At 37.2% G+C, this 16,032-nt stretch overlaps 1 protein-coding gene across 4 annotated transcripts in view; it reads left to right on the top strand.

Annotated features, from left to right (window-relative positions):
• The window catches only part of hrh1 (histamine receptor H1), an 82,540-nt gene that overhangs the window by 25,819 nt on the left and 40,689 nt on the right, over positions 1-16,032 (top strand). For all 4 annotated transcript variants that reach the window (XR_012386874.1, XR_012386873.1, XR_012386872.1 and 1 more), the window contains exon 2: positions 10,217-10,484. The gene's annotated coding sequence lies outside the window, so the exon portion shown is untranslated. The remainder of the gene's footprint in view (positions 1-10,216; positions 10,485-16,032) is intronic.

Here is a 16,032-nt window from a genome sequence, read left to right as displayed (position 1 = left end):
ACCTTGGTCAGGCTTCGGTCCATAGATCCTCCCTCCGCCATGGCCTGTCCCAAGCCCGGATGAGAAAGGAGGAGGGTTGGGCGTTGGGCTGACAACCCCACCCCGTAAAAAGAACCTTGTTACGACACTAAAACCTCCAAAGGATCTGCCATCTAAAATGTACAACAAAATGTACACTATGTAGCTTGTTTTAAATTCGTAAAAATGTAGACAGCACCCTCTAGTGGATTTGTCATCTAAAATGTACAACACGATGTAGAGTAAGTAACGTATTTCAGATTCGCAAAAGTGTAGACAGCGCCCTCTAGTGGATTTGTCATCTAAAATGTACAACACGATGTAGACTAAGTAACGTATTTCAGATTCGCAAAAGTGTAGACAGTGCCCTCTAGTGGATTTGTCATCTAAACATACAAGAAAATGTACCCTAAATAACGTAATTCAGAATTGCCCAAAAAAATGTAGACAGCGCCCTCTAGTGGATTTGCAATCTGAAACATGCCATGAAAAGTTCCCAGAGCAATATATATGTTTTCACTAAAATGTAGGTCAGGCTTGAGAAATACTATGTTGCCTGTGGTACTTTAAGCAGATTGTTTCGATTAAACATCAAAGTGTCCCAAAGATCCTGCGGCTCTGAAAACATTTAAATCATGGTTATGCCTATTAGACGATACGCTCACTGAAAGCTTTGTCTTTAATTCCCAATCTCCCAATCTAAAGTCCAAATAAAGCTTCCCCCAAACCAACTTTCCTCATCGCTGGGGAAGAAATGTTTAGAAATGTTTGCGTTATGAGAATGCGAAGTGATTGTCTTAATGAACCGTCGCACGGCAATGAAATTTTCAAAGCAATTACTTTGTGATCTTATGCCCCGAACATGAGTCTAACCATGTATGACATATTAAAATCTCCAAAGCAGAAAACAGTCTTGTTCAACTCTTAATGTTAGTCAAGTGGGACTTTCCATTTGCACTTCCCATTTTCACTAATATCAGTAATTGTTTACTTCATTAGTGTTCTTCAGCGAGCGAACGCATTTATCGATTTGTGAAACGCGTAATGTTTGCATTCTCGTATTGCTTAAGGCGACGTAGGTTTCCATGTTAGCATTTCAATTATACTAATGGTTCCTCAAGAGCTGCCAGAATTCACCAGGGGCTTGTTAATATGAACACAGGAATGACACTGATGGTATAGAGCAAAAGACAATCAACATCTAATGACTTCTGCTTCATCTCTATATATGTATGTATATAGCATTGCAGGACACACTTCATTTGGCATGTCTAGTGTCAGCATGCAGCTTGTGATCAACCAGAATGTCTTTTTTTTTTTGCATGAAGATTCACAACAGACACTGAGAAATTGCAGCGAGAACTCTGACATTTACAGATGTGGAGCCAAGCATGAAGATCTGAACAAAAATGTAAATGTCAGTGAAGAAAGTTGGCATATTTGGGGTCCTGAAGTGTTATTTATTCATTCATTTTCTTTTCAGCTTAGTCCCTTTATTAATCAGGGGTTGCCGCAGCAGAATGAACCACCAACTTATCCAGAACATGTTTTACGCTAGCTGCAACCCAACACTGGGAAACACCCATACACTCTTGCATACACTACAGCCAATTTAGCTCACTCAATTCCCCATAGCACATGTGTGACTGTGGGGGAAACCGGAGCACCCGGAGGAAACCCACGCCAGCACAGGAAGAAATGCCAACTGACCCAGCCGGGGCTCGAACCAGCAACTTTCTTGCTGTGAGGCGATCGTGCTATCAACTGAGCCAGTGTGACAGTTTTTTTTAATGCTATGCTAAATTTAGATTTGTATGTAGATTACACTGTGCATAGAGTTGATCCACTGCAGAAAGTGCTTTTCTTACCTAGAGTTTTTGGGCTTTATTTTGACGATCTAGGAGCAGAGTGTAAAGCACTTGGCCCAAAAGCATTAAGGGCATGTCTGAATCCAGTTTTGCTATTTTAAGGATGGATAAATACTCTCTGTGCATTGTCTAACAGGGTTGTGCTCATCCTTTTAATGAGTTTTGGGTGTGTTTTGAACATAGCCTGCATTAAACCAATCAGAGTCTCGTCTCTCATTCCCTTTAAGAGTCAGTTGCATCACTCCATGGTGCATTTGCTCTTTACATGGCGACTTTATAAGTGTAAAAACTGAACACTTCACTGGCGAGAAAACAGTTAAACAGAGCATCTGCAGCGCGAGGATAAAGAACGAGCCTCCTCCATTCAGCCTCTTTACTTTCTCTTTACTTTACTCCTTTACTTTAGTGGAGTGAGGAAACGGTGGAAACTCTTCTAATAAATTTACTTTGTTAATCACAAAGATTTGTGTCTAAACTATTTCTAAATTCAGTTCTAATCTCCAGTGAAGGAATAAATGATCAATAATGATAAAGTGTGCTCAGAAAACTGAGTTATATCCAAACACACATCCTGTTCTTATGCCCCATATGCTGATGCAGACGTCTCCAAAACCCCACAGCTGGACAAATCTACACTTGTGTTTATTAAAGCAAATATAAATCTGCACATAATCAATAATACTGCTAATAATAATCACAATATACAGATGCAGATCGTCATGAAAAAACGGAAGAGGCCCACTTAGATGAAGAAGGCATGGAGGCAGTGCTGTTTATATTGATGTAGAAAATAATAGTTTCTGTATGATTTTAATCCTTTAAGTTTTTTCCTCTGTGAAGATATTTTGTGTGTTGCTTCACATCCTGTGTGTATTCAGCAGTGTGTGAGCATTTAGACCTGCAAAGGAGCATAAATAATGTGCTCTGCTAGACTTTAGAGCAGCTTTTAATTGGTCAATGACGTGGTCTGTTTCAGTTCCTCAAAATAGCAACTCTCCAACAATGCGCCTAAACACACCTCCTTAATAGACCAGCACACACATGAGTCCACAAAGTGGCGCAAATGGATTTGCTGTTTAAACAACGTGGAGCAAAATGTGAAAATTATTGTTGCGCTGGTCTGAAAATAGCAACAAATCGCGCCAAACACATCTTGCACGTTTTCTGGCAGGTGCAGGATAGAGCCAATTGTCTTGTTTTTGGTAAAATGTCTAAAACTTTGTAAATCAAGAAGCATTTTCTAGACAAGCAAAAATATTGTTATATTTTCAGAAATAATAAATCAAAACGAAGTGCGTTTTTCCTTAAAACAAGCTAAATAATCTGCCAATGGGCATACCTGTCAACCCTCCCGTTTTTCCCGGGATTCTCCCGTATCTTACAGTTCTATCCCGCTATCATCCTGTAAAGGTATGTTCCCGTATTTCTCCCGTATGTTCAGTGTTTCTCTGAAGGGTGGCAAGAAACATAAAAGAGTCGAGCCTCTCTGTACGCAACCCATACCGCCGAACCACTAGGGGCCGCCCCTTGCTGCTAAATGTGAGCCCGTTCTGTGCTTTCGCTTTGTTTAGGCACAAAAACACTTTGAAATAAATCTAAAAAGGCGTGATTCCCTTTCCTTTTCATTACAGGTGCCGTCACCCCTCCTATGCAATCCTCAAAACAGTCATTTAATGGTGCACAACTGTCAGCTGATGTGCTCCATAGTGATAAATAGACGCTGTTTCCCAAACAGACTCTGTACATGCAATTTGAAGCGGAGCGAAAGTGGCTTTTGGGTGCGTGTTTAAACAGACATATACACATAATTAATAATAATAATATCTAAAGATGTTGATGGTGTTTTTTTTTTCAAATACAACTGATTTCGTCTTAAATGAGCATAAAAAGCAGTCGAATGCCTTCATTATAATGTTAGATGTGTGCATTTTTAAAGTGACACCTGTTATTTAATATAATCAAACAAAAAAATCTGAATAAATGAGAAATTTCTTCGTTGCTCTTTAATCAGAATCTGTACGTTATACAGTGAAGAAACGACTAATGAGATTTGATTCTATTTCATTATAATAGCTATTAATTTTAATAAGCTGAACTGGTTACTAATCTATTCGATGCTAATTTATATATTTATTTTTTCTTTTGTAGATAATAATAATAATAATAATAATAATAATAATAATAATAATAAAAACATATTACTGACCATTTAACTGTTTATTTAAGGGGTATCCTTTATTATGGTGGGCATATCCCTTATTTTCGCATCCCAATGTTGACAGGTATGGCCAATGGGGTAGGCAATAAAATAGTTTTTCCTTTTGACATAAGATTATTTTGCTTACCCATTGGCAGATTATTTTGCTTGTTTTAAGGAAAAACTCACTTAATTTGGGAATCTTACTTCTTAGAATAAAACACTATTTTTGCTTGTCTGAAAATGCTTCTTGATTTAATGTGTTTTAGATATTTGGACTAGAAGCAAGACAAAACTTCTAAGTAAGAAATGGATTTGTTTTTGTTTTTTTGCAGTGTAATCAGTGCATCGCTAATATTTAGTACCAGCGATTATCAAACTAAACAGAAAGCATGAAAGAACGTGACACAAACTAAACTGAAAAAAAAAACATGACGTGACGATACGGATGATGATTTCTGCTTCAGCATCAAACTTATATCTTGACCCACAATAAACCGTTCTCCTCGCGGCACCTTCATGAAGCAGACACACTGGAGGATAAATCAGCATTTGGCTAAGTTGGCGACTGCATCAATCTGCATAGTAATGCAATCAGCCAGAGCGTCACGTGGCCTTTTTCAATGAGGAGGCCAAAAATATCTTAACGGTGCTTCATTTTAATTTTAAATGCCAGCTTAGATGATGTTATTCATGCAGTTTCACTATTTCCATCTCGCTTGTGATGATCTTAGATTTCTGTATTTTAAATTCTTGTGCATTTCAAACTGAAATCTGAAGTTTAGTTTCGACATTGATGCTGCAAAACATGCTTCTCTTACTTAGAGGTTTTGTCTTGTTTCTAACCCAAACAACAAAGATTCTTGGGTATTTTTGAGGGTAAAGGTGTGATTTTGAGTACATGTTGCGTAATTTTCCTCCATTCAGAGCTGCTCTGTGCTCAGAGCTGCTCCAAATATCAAACAATTCTTGGTTTCTGGTCCAAATATCTTAACATATTTAATATATATATATATTTTCATTTATTTTCTTGTCGGCTTAGTACCTTTATTAATCCGGTGTCGCCACAGCGGAATGAACCGCCAACTTATCTAGCACGTTTTAACGCAGCGGATGCCCTTCCAGCCGCAACCCATCTCTGGGAAACATCCACACACATACACACACACATTCATACACTACAGACAATTTAGCCTACCCAATTCACCTGTACCGCATGTGTTTGGACTGTGGGGGAAACCGGAGCACCGGGAGGAAACCCACGCGAACGCAGAGAGAACATGCAAACTCCACACAGAAACGCCAGCTGAGCCGAGGCTTGAACCAGCGACCTAACATATATATATATTCTGTAAATTTCCTCCATTCAGACAATCTGCTCAGTGATCGGGCTAGTTTAACCTCCTAGGATAGAGATGTCAAACTCAATTCCTGGAGGGCCGCAGCCCTGGACAGTTTAGTTCCAACCCTAATTAAACACACCTGATCAAACTAATTGAGTCCTTCAGGCCTACAGGTAAGTGTGTTGGAGCAGGGTTGGAACTAAACTGTGCAGGGCTGCGGCCCTCCAGGAATTGAGTTTGACGTCCCTGTCCTAGGGCTTAGTGGCCACATATGTTGACAGCACGTTTTAGCTCTCATGCCTCATGTCTTGTATTTTGTTTCAGACAGTGTCATCCTGCAACTGTTTTGCAGCTTATGAAATGTGTCAAATACTATTTTAACTGTCCAAAATGTGCAAAAAACATTTTTTACTGATTGTCAAAATATGTTTAAAATATGTGTGGTAATGCATTAAAAAACAGCCAGGAAAAAACTGCTGTGTTCAAGGCTGAAATATAGAGTTTTTCAATCAATTACAGAATGGTGACTTGTGTTGGTATTGTGTTTTATGGAAATTCAGACCACGAGTCCACATAAATGGACATTATTTTTCTCTAAAAGTACATCATATAAAAAGATAATACTTGGTTTTTATTCTAATAAGGTTTCAATAAGCCAAAATAGCAAAGAGAAAGAAAAAAAATGCATGTAAAAAAACAGCTTGGGCCTCAAGAGGAAAAGTTTATGTATTTTTCTTGTCCAAATATCTCAAAATTCTTGGACCCATGTATATTCATCTGTCATTTTCCTCCATTCAGAGCTGCTCTGTGATTGGGCTACACTTGAATCTCATTATAATATGCATGACTTTGATTTATTCAGCGTCATGCATAAACATGCGTACACTTTAAAAAAGACCTCCTAATGTTTGCGCATTTTGTGATTCTCAAATGTTTCCTATTTACTTGTGTTGGGGAATTGCATTATGGGATGCTGATCTCTGCTCTGTCCACTTTTGATGTTGAAAATTCAACTCTACAGTTTAACAAAGTGACTTTAATTGACATTTTAGTCGTTTGAAATAATATAATGTAAATGAAATAATATATAGAGAACATATCAATATATATATATCAACATCTACAGAATATATAAATAGAAAGCCCATAATGCAATCCAAAAGCATAAATACAGTAATAACATGAATCATAAAATATGAAAGCTGCTAATTTATGGACAGTTTTTAACTTGTTTCAATTCCAAATATCAAGCGATTCTTGGGTATTTTGGAGGGTATAGGGAGCAGTTTCTGATACAGCTTCTTCATCTGTAATTTTCCTCCATTCAGAGCGGCTCGGTGATTGCGCTAGTTCTCCGATCAGCAGGTGAGGAGGTTAATCTAGCGACTAGCGCTGCTGGTTTGATTACGCCACTATTTGAGCCCAGCGTTTCTCTCTTTTCACCCACAGCTCTTCTTCTGTCAGCCCTCCGTGGCCTCTTTCGGGGCGTCTTAGCATCCGTGTGTGTGTGTCTGGGTAATTATGCTCAAGCCGGGACAAAAAGCGCATGGCACTGCACATTAGCATAATGATTTACGAGGGAGGTCACGCAAGGCAAAGCGGAGCGGAAATTAGCCGCTTCGGGCGACTGGCAGCAACATCATTATGTTATGCAAAAGATGCTTGACGCTAATGCCTTAATAAATATGCTGCGTTTAGATTTACGCACGCCGTGTTATCACTGGGATAAATGCAAATATAAAAACCATTCGAGTCAAGTCCTGCCTCAGAATGGACTGTGTGCATGTGCGATAGCGTTTCTCAAGAGGGCCGAAGCTTAATTTAGAGCCCGTATCTTTATGTTGTATGCTTTTTTTGCAATCTTCTCATCTCAGATGCTTGCATTTAAACTGCAAATAATGCTTTTCTAGTCCAAATATCTACAAATAAATTAAGGAGCATTTTCTAGACCAGCAAAACATAGAGACGTGTTTTCAGAAATAATGAGTCAAAATTAAAAGAGTTTTTTATTAAAACAAGCAAAATAATCACGTATTTGCTTACGCCAATAGCAGATTATTTTGGTTGTTTAAATGAAAAACTCACTTCATTTTAATTATTTCTTAAAACAAGACTATATTTGTCACTGAAGAATATAGAGGTATATATAAGCTATATTAGAAATTGCTTATTATACCTTCATAAATACCCAAGAGTGTTAGGATATTTGGACAAGAAACCAGACTAACACTTAAACTAGCCCAATCATGAATGGAGGAATATTACAGAACAATAGACGTGTATCTAAAATCGCCCATTTACCCTCAAAAATACCCAGCAATTGTTTATATTTAGACTAGAAACAAGACAAAAACTTGAACTAGGCCAAGAGCAGCTCTGAGTGGAGGAAAATTACAGAACAATAAACATGTGCAAAAACCCTTATACGCTCATAAATACCCAAGAATGTTGAGATATTCAGACCAGAAACCAGATAAACACTTAAACTAGCTCAATCACAGAGCAGCTCTGAATAGAGAATTATACAAGAATATACATGTGTAGAAAATCACAAATATACCCTCAGAAATACCCAAGAATTGTTGATATTTGCGTTAGAAACGAGACAAAAACGTGTCAGTGCCAAAAGGAAGCCCTATGTTAACAGTGTCCAGAAGTGCTGTAGACTTCTCTTGGCTCTCTTGTATATGTATACATGATTTTTTTATGATTTCTGACCAATATTAGACTTTGTCCTGATTTATGTTTCAGATATAATCATTTGCACTAATCATTTTGATCAGAATAAATCCAAATTGTTTTTCACAATACTTTAAACATGGGAAAACTGAAGCACTGAGCCATTGTTTCATTGTAATTTTATTAATACATTTTTTAATTAAAGTTGTTGGTAATCTGCTGTCAATTTCTGCATGAATAACCCTGCTGTGTTTGTCCTCAATTTGTTTAATCACTTTTTGTCATGGCAAGGTAATTAATTAAGTACAGTAGAGTCAATTAAGTGTTTCACTGGAGTAGAACAGACGCTGTAAACTTAGCTTCATGCTTGATGGAAGTGTTATGTAAGGATGCTGAATGTAGACACTTGAGGAACTGAATATAAAACAATTACAAACTTAATACTGTTCAATATTCCAGCCCAGGCCCAATGGAAATACATGCTTCGGTGCATTTTTGTGAAATGTAAAATACATTACTTAGTGTAATTTTGTTGTACGTTTCAGATAACAAATCCACTAGAGGGCGATGTTTTTACATTTTGCAAATCTTGGTCCGCTATACGTCATTGCTCTGCATTGATTCCTAGTCATTGTTAAGAAATGTTAATAGAAATAAACATTTTTCTGCTGAAAATATGTACATGAGGATGACTTGCAAATATATTTATGACCTTTTAAATATATAAAATCCACTAGAGGGCACTGTCTAAATTTTTTAAATCTGAAATCTGTTACGTAGGGTACGATTTGTTGTACGCTTCAGATTACTAATCCACTAGAGGGCACTCTATGTTTTGCTAATCTGAAAACTGTTAATTGGGTTACCTTTGTAAAGCATCTAACAAATCCACTAAAATACAACATTTTTGCTAATTTTAAATGCAGCGTGCTTCATTTCGTCATCGCTCTCCTAGTGACTGTAAAGAAAAGTCAATAGAAATCAATTGTTTTTCTGCTGAAATTATCTGCATGTGGATGACTGACAGATGTATTCTCTAATGAGTTTTCAATCATATTAAACAAATCCACTAGAGGGCGGTGTCTACACTTTTTAAATCTGAAATATGTTACCTAGTGTTTGATGTATGTTTCAAATGACAAATCTGCTAGGGATTTATGCTATACATGTTTTTGAAACTAAAATACATTACTTAGGGTACATTTTGTTGTACGTTTCAGATGACTAATCCAATAGAGGGTGCTGTGTGTGTGTATATATATATATATATATATATATATATATATATATATATAATTTTATTTTGAAATGCATTACTTAGGGTACATTGTGTTGTATGTTTCAGATGACAAATCTACTGCAGGGCCCTGTATATATTTTTAACATTTTTTAAATGCATTACTTAGGGTACATTTTGTTGTACGTTTCAGATGACAAATCCACTAGAGCGCGCTGTGTATATTTAAAAAAATAAAAAATAAAACGTTACTTAGGGTACATTTTGTTGTACATTTTAGATGACAAATCCACTAGAGGGTGCTGTATATATATTTTTAAAAAAAAATTTAAAACATTACTTAGGGTACATTTTGTTGTACGTTTCAGATGACAAATCTACAAGAGGGCGCTGTATATATTTTTTAAAATAAAAAACGTTACTTGGGGTACATTTTATTGTACGTTTCAGATGACAAATCAACTAGTGGGCGCTGTATGCATTTTGAATCTGAAATACATTGCTTAGGGTACGTTTTTTTGGTCCATTTCTGATGACAACATCACTAGAGTGTGCTGATTGAATTTGTGAAACTGAAATACATTACTTAGTGTACATTTTGAAGTGCGTTTCATATGACAAAAACACTAGAGGATGCTGTCAACATTTTGCAGATCTTAAACATATTACTTATTGTACAATCTGTTGTACATTTCAGATGCCAAATCCACTAGAGGGCGGTGTCTACACTTTTGCGAATGTTAAATGCAGTGTGCTCTGCTAGACTTTTTCCCGAGTGACTTTTAAAAATAAAAAGTCAATAGAAATCAATGTTTTTCTGCTGAAAATGTGTGCATGCGGACGACTGACAGATGTATATCTAATGTGCTTTCAGGCAAGGTCTAACATTAGATCGGGGCCGATTCCAGCGCTGTAGGCCACGGCGCGTCCCAGCTGAGGATCACACACTCTGGACATCTGACAACACTTCACAGGCCGAGGTCACAAGCCAAGCCTGCTGCTTTTATTCAGCCCAGCTGGCTCTCATTTTACGCCTTCAGCCGTGTTTGTGACTCCAAGTGGCCCGTGTTTTCACTGCTGGAGTCTGCCACCGTCTGCAGCCGGAGGGTGTCTGCAGATCATGACCACAGCATGTGCGATAGGTAGGAGGAACATGCTGTTATGTCCATGTTGTGACTTAAGTTGATGTAGGACTATAAGAATGATTAAATAACGCTTGTATTATTGTTTTATAGTCATAATGTGAAATAATTACCATGACATTTATATATGTTAATCCGCTTTAAGAACGGAATACAGTTAGTTTGGTTTTCATCAAAGTTTCCAGTCGCCATTATTGCTGTCAAGTGGAAAAGACTGCACAATCCATCCATATATAGCCTACACATGACAGCTTGTAAACTGATTTACAAGTTCTGATTTCTAAAACATCTGTAGACCTAAAGCCAATAAAATGGCAGGAGGAAGATTGGGGAGGAGTTATAAACCTACAGCCAATGAGAGAGCAGATACACACCATAGGGAGGAGTTATAGACTTCCAACCAATGAAAGAGCAAGATACATGGCAAAGAGAAGTTTGGGATGGAGTAATAGACCTCGAGCCAATGAAAGAGCAAGATAGAGGTCAAAGAGAAATTTGGGGAGGAGTTTTAGACCTACAGCCAATGAGGAAGCAGATACATGCAAAAAAAAAGGTTTGGGGAGGAGTTATAGACCTACAGCCAATGAGAGAGCAGATTCACACCAAAGGGAGGGGTTATAGACTTACAGCCACTAATAAAACAGATAGACTTCAAAGGGAGGGGTTATAGACCTACAGCCAATGAGAGAGCTGGTACACACCAAAGGGAGGGGTTATAAACCTACAGCCAATGAGAGAGCAGATACACACCAAAGGGAGGAGTTATAGACTTCTAACCGATGAAAGAGCAAGATACATGGCAAAGAGAAGTTTGGGGTGGAGTAATAGACCTAGAGCCAATGAAAGAGCAAGATAGAGGTCAAATAGAAATTTGGGGTGGAGTTTTAGACCTACAGCCAATGAGGAAGCAGATACATGCAAAAAAAAAAAAGGTTTAGGGAGGAGTTCTAGACCTACAGCCAATGGGAAAGCAGATACACACCAAAGGGAAGTTTGGGGAGGAGTTATATACCTACAGCCAATGAGATAACAAGATAGAGGTCAAAGGCAAGTTTGGGGAGGAGTTATAGACCTACAGCCAATGAGAGAGTGGATAAACACCAAAGAAAAGTTTGGGGAGGAGTTTTAGACCTACAGCCAGTAAAAGAGCAGATAAACACCAAAGAAAGGTTTGGGGAGGAGTTATAGACCTACAGCCAATGAGAGAGCAGATAAACACCAAAGAAAAGTTTGGGGAGGAGTCTGCATTGATTATGAAGGTGATTTTGCGTAGCTCTTCAGTGAACTGCAGCTCTGTGTAAATGCTGCTCCATCTGAAAGCACCTGCTGGAGGTTCACTAGAGCCGGCTTCACTGATAAAAATCCTCTTCAAATAATTGCCTGTCCCTAATGTACGCATGGATTATGCAATGCTGTCCCAGCTAAACAATTTCCACTGAAAATGCCGTTAGATCTGTTTCTCCAATCACTATTAAGCTCTTTGAAGGGCAGTGAAGGACACATCATGGATTAGTTCAACAAATATCAGCTCCCTTCCATACTTCAAACCAAATTGCACTGAGCGTATCATAGCAGGATTGATCATGATTACGCCTCTCAGTATCTCCCATTTCTTGAGTTTAGCACACTTTCATCTGGATTGCAGATCAAGTTTTATTTGCTAAACGTCATTTGATATTACCTATCAACCAAACATGCTCGCTGATGTAATTATGGAGTTTCATTTGGGCAGATATTCAGTGATTTCACTCAGAATTGTCTGTATAATCAGCCCTTTAGTCGCTCTTATCGGCACGCCTGTTGTGCAAATCTGAGAGCAATTAACTGTGAGAGTGTGTGTTATTAGCCGTGACCTTTCAGGATTCTCCTTGGATGGTTTTTTAGAGGAAGATGAGGGTTGGCAGGGAGAAACGGAGGCTAGGAAACTCTTACCCATGATCCTCTGTGTTTTCAGTCAGTGTTATGCGTTGCAAATCGACCTGTTGTAACTCACAGACTTGATCTAAAGATGAAGCAGTAGGTTATAAGTAAGCACACACTGAATCTGTCTTACTGCTGCGTATCTCCACTGTAATAATGTACTGTATGTTGTGATTCACGAGTGTTTTGTGTTCATTTCTGGTTGTGAATAGCATTATGGGATGTTGATCTCTGCTCTGTTCACTTCTGATGTTGAAAATTTAACTGTACTGTTTAGCAAAGTGACTTTTATTGGCATTTTAGTGGTTTGAAATAATATAAGAAATAATATATAGAGAAATAAGTCTGTATAATAACAGAAAATGTGCTGCAGTTTATGATAAAATCATTGTGACTCCTGATGAAAGAGGTAATATAAAGCAAACCGAGCTTTCTGCTCAAGAAAATGTACAATTCTGGTAAAATTGTTGAGTTGAATTGAATTTATTTGACGCAAAAAATCGTATTGCAATTTGCTTCATTTTTTTTAGTTAACTCAACAAAAAGGTGCCCTATAATGAAAATCTGGGTGTACCAAAGCAGAGTAGAATAATAAGAGATCAATACATGGAGCCATGAGCCTCAAGCCTGGTTTATAACTCTGCGTCAACTGACCAGCGTAACCCACGGCGGATGCAACACGCGTGTGCATTTATACTTCTGCTGCTGTCTCTGTTGGTCTGCATTAACACGTCTAAAACGCTAGTTGGCAGTGAGGTGTAAACGTTCCTCTGTGTCGAGTTTCTTCGCTGCTGTTTTGGTTTTCCTAAACACTTCCGGGATGTACAAGTGGCTCAAACTCGCTCATTTTGAGGCAGGAACTTTCCATCCGGAGCTCCTTCACAGGACTCCACACTTGTAAACAATCACTTCATCAGGCTCACACCATTCGTGCGCTACCAAGCCGACCAATCACAGAGCTTGCGCTAGGCGTCGTTGGGATGTGTAGTTACATTTTTGAGAGGTGCACGTCAGCGACGCCGACGGGCACGACGAAGGGCTATGCGTCAGCGCCATAGCATAGGCCGGCGTTTGATGCAGAAGTATAAATCAGCCTTCAGACACCACTGTGTTCTGGTTATTATGTAAATGTTATCAGTGTAAAACCGTGTTGGACAACGGGTCAATCATAGGACAAAACACACTGTGATAAGACTCACATTTGCATGTTGGCCTACTTTAGGTCATTCATCCAGACCTGATGTCATCAAGAGAACACAGACCCATATGTAGGTCTGAGATCATTAATATGCACGCCTCAGGCTGCGTTTGATAAGCAACAATGTTTTTTAATGAGCAAACATTTAGAAATACAGAGGGAAAGATTTTAATTTAGTTTTAGAGAAATGAAGGCGATGTAAACTATAATATTGAATTAATTTATGTCTCGAATTTATTGAATCTTTTTTTTTTTATTCTCGACAAGGCTTCTTCCCAGATCTCATCAGCCACTTCTTCATTTAAATGCATGGCCCTAGCTGACGTAATGTGCTTAGTGCATATTGGAGCCTCAAAAACACAAGCAAAGCTTGATATCAGGTGTCTAGTATTACGGTTAACACAGTACATCTTCATCTGTCTGTTTTGTAAAGTTCAATTATAATTTAGTTTTTTGCACATCTCGTGAGCAAAATAGGTTAATGTTACTCTGACTGGGCTTAGATACACAGTGTACCTACAGTTTAAACTTTACAAAATTGCACAAATTATTTAAATATTCCTTAAAGCGGTTGCATTAGACCAACGAAGCATAAGAAATATGTTGAACATTACTTCCAGCGCGCCCTCCAAAACACTACATTTAAAATACAAATGCATGAGCGCTTTCAGGCTTGGGTGAAAAAGCAGAAAAGACATTTATTTTTTTGTCTGGGAAGGTTCATAGGATGCGTTCTCATTTCTCACCTCCAGCAGAAGAAGATTCATGAGGGCTCCACCTGTCAGCAAGATAAATGGCACACATTACTGCACATTTACTGTACCATCAAGACCTTTCATTTCTGTAGCACCACATAGAGACGTAAATGTCAGGTTGGGGCAGTCTGGGTTTCTTTAGCTTTTAAAAATGAGTTTGTGTGTTAGGAGCGGCCCTCTTTTAACCCTCCTGTGGTCTCATAATTGTGTATACACCAATTGCCCTTTGGGTCAAAATGAGCCACCTTTATTAGAGCTCTAAAATAAAGCAGATCGAGTTCATTTCAATCCTTCAATCTCAGAAACAAGCTCATCTTGATCACACACTCAGTAAATGCTTGTGTTTTTTTTTTTGCTCATCATTAATGAGTACATCCTATTTTGAAAATTAACTTTTATATTCATTTCATATCAGTTAATAGGTCATATATTTTGATCTTAAAATATAAATTATGGTGTACTCATTTTTGTACTAACATTGTCCTAAGTTATTTTGTTAGATACTGTAAGCTCCAGATGTGGCTTCAGCACTGACTAATCTAATGCATATGCACACATATAATCTTGTAAAGCTTCCTGTGGAAAATATAAATTTAAAAGAGAGATTTGTGAGGGGTGAACTCAAATATTTTTGCTTTAATAACATTTGTGTGACTTCATGTCTGTGCATGCAGCATCAGGTTTCTATTTTATTGCTTCTTTCCCTTTTTTTTTTTTTTTTTTTTGCAGTGTTGATTAAAACAAATGACACACTTCTGGTGGGCTTGAACACAATAGCCAATCAGATGCATTTATTCACCACTGAAAACACCAGAGTTTAGTGTCGAGCTAATGGCTGAAGTCCCTCATCATAAACAATACAGTAGATTTGACAGCTTCAGCGATTATAACAGGAGGGATTATCGTCATATGAATATTTTGTCTCAACAATGTGTATATATATATATATATATATATATATATATATATATATATATATATATATATATATATATATATATATATATATATATATATACTTTTATCTCATAATTCTGAATTAATTAACCTGAAGTTGGGACTTTTATGTCAGAATTCACACCTTACAACGCAGAATAACAACTTTTATCTCATAATTCTGACTTTATAACACACAATTTGTGACTTTTATCTCATAATTCTGAATTTATTACCTTGAAGTTGGGACTTTTATCTTAGAATTCTGACTTTATGACTTACAATTGTGACTTTTATTATAATTCTGACATTATAACTCAGAATTACGGCTTTTATCTCATAATTCTGAATTTATTAACTTGAAATTGGTACTTTTATGTCAGAATTCACACCTTAAAACTCAGAATAACAACTTTTATCTCATAATTCTGGTTTTATAACTGAGTTTATCTCATAATTCTGACTTTATAACACAAAATCGTAAATTTATAACACAATTGCAGCTTATCTTAGAATTGTGACTTTTTAACTGGGACTTGTATCTCATAATTTTGACTTTATAAAACAACATTTCTAATTTTATCTCAAAATTCTGACTTCATAATGCAGAATTGTGACTATTATCTCATAATTGGGATTTAGTACCCAGAATTGTGACTTTTATAGTATAATTCATGTTTATAACATAGAATTATGACTTTTATCTCAGAATTTAGTATTATTTTGCTGTTTGTTCAAA

This window comes from Danio rerio, chromosome 11 (assembly GCF_049306965.1).
Source record: "Danio rerio strain Tuebingen ecotype United States chromosome 11, GRCz12tu, whole genome shotgun sequence".
Classification (NCBI taxonomy): Eukaryota; Metazoa; Chordata; class Actinopteri; order Cypriniformes; family Danionidae; genus Danio; species Danio rerio.
The sequence above is the reverse complement of the archived record's forward strand: the minus strand, read 5'-3'. Positions and strand labels throughout refer to the sequence as shown.